This window comes from Haplochromis burtoni, unplaced genomic scaffold (genome assembly GCF_018398535.1).
Source record: "Haplochromis burtoni strain Fernald_Lab_line unplaced genomic scaffold, NCSU_Asbu1 Contig_692, whole genome shotgun sequence".
Taxonomy (NCBI): Eukaryota; Metazoa; Chordata; class Actinopteri; order Cichliformes; family Cichlidae; genus Haplochromis; species Haplochromis burtoni.
In genome coordinates, this window is record NW_024583053.1 from 165,371 (window position 1) to 166,862 (window position 1,492).

Genomic DNA, 1,492 nt, shown 5'->3' on the forward strand with positions numbered 1-1,492 from the left:
GCTGAACATTGTTGTTAGACTGTTACTGACTCACAACACAAACACTAATCCTGTGTGTGAAATCACTGTGCTGAACTGTAACTGTCATTTTATTTGCTGTCTGACTTTAGAGAGTAAAACACTAAATATCAACAACATAGAAACACAGAGTGGAACAACAACATCTACACTTCATATCTTGTACAACAGCAGCTTCACCTGCTGCTCAGATCACACACGTGGAAATCACACTTATTCTGCACATCTTCATGTGTTACAGGATTAAATTTAAGGGGGTGGCTGTAGCTCAGGAGGTAGAGCTGGTCATCTACTAATTGGAAGGTTGGGGGTTCGATCCTTCAGTCTGCATGCCAAGTATCCTTGGGCAAGTTACTAACCCCAAGTTGCTCTTCAATGCATCCATCGGAGTGTGAAGGTGTGTGAATGTAGTTAGACAGCACTCAGTTTACAGTCAGAGATTGTGAGATTGGCTGAATGTGACATGTTGTATAGAGCGCTCTGAGTACTCCGGGAGAGTAGAAAAGCGCTATTTAAGAATGAGTCCATTTACCAAGATATAACTAGTTCACACATAGTAACTGCTCTTTTCTTTTTTAAGAACTTGAATCTGACACGATATTCCAAAATCCATCAGCAATGGTGATTTACAGTGTTTCTGAACATCCAAGAATTATTTGTATCTTTCATGATGATGTTTCAACATGACTGTGTTGTTGTTACTGAGCTACATTTTTATCATTAATCACATTATTTCAAATATTTTCATACAGGGAGAAGATTATCGTGTTTCAGACTCTTTCAGTCAAATAGTTCAAATAATAACATCTGTGTTCTCCACACTCTTCTGTGATTCATTTGTTCAGTCACACAGGGACTTTCATGAACTTGGATTAGCTGGTAACAACTCACTGAAACACAACTGATTTTAACCATTCAAAGTATATTACTGATTACAACGATAAAATTAAATAAAACAATGTTTTGAAAATAAAAGATTACTTTTTTATGTATGGTTGAAGAACATGTCATAAGGATTCAGTTGTTTTGAACTGATCACACATACATCTATAATATCAGGTTCAAGGCAACAAATTACTGAAAATAATTAAATAAGCACAGTGCTGTGCAGAAAACAATGTTTCCCTCTGATATTAGGTACAGTAGAAATATAACTGAAATATGGACTCCAAGTGGATGAAATCAAATGTGTAAACAGAAATATTGGTGACAAAAATATAATATTGAAATATTAAATTGTATCATTACAGTAAATTGTTGGAAATTAAAACATTTTTTTCCAGTCAGCTCCTGCAGTCTGGTCCATAAACCTCTCAGAGAGAAAGACCTCCATCCTCCTGGAAGTGCTGAAACTCCAACCAGAGAAGAAACAAGTGGAGCTGACAGGCTGCTCACATGAAGAGAGTGAAGTGAGGAGTTTCCTTCAGTGTCTGCCTTATATCTCACAGCTCAGGTAAATGAACTCACTCAGTGG

General features: G+C 36.7%; 1 protein-coding gene across 35 annotated transcripts in view; it reads right to left on the reverse strand.

Moving 5' to 3' along the window:
* LOC102290299 overlaps positions 1–1,492 on the reverse strand; it is a 61,294-nt gene that overhangs the window by 13,053 nt on the left and 46,749 nt on the right. The window lies entirely within an intron of this gene.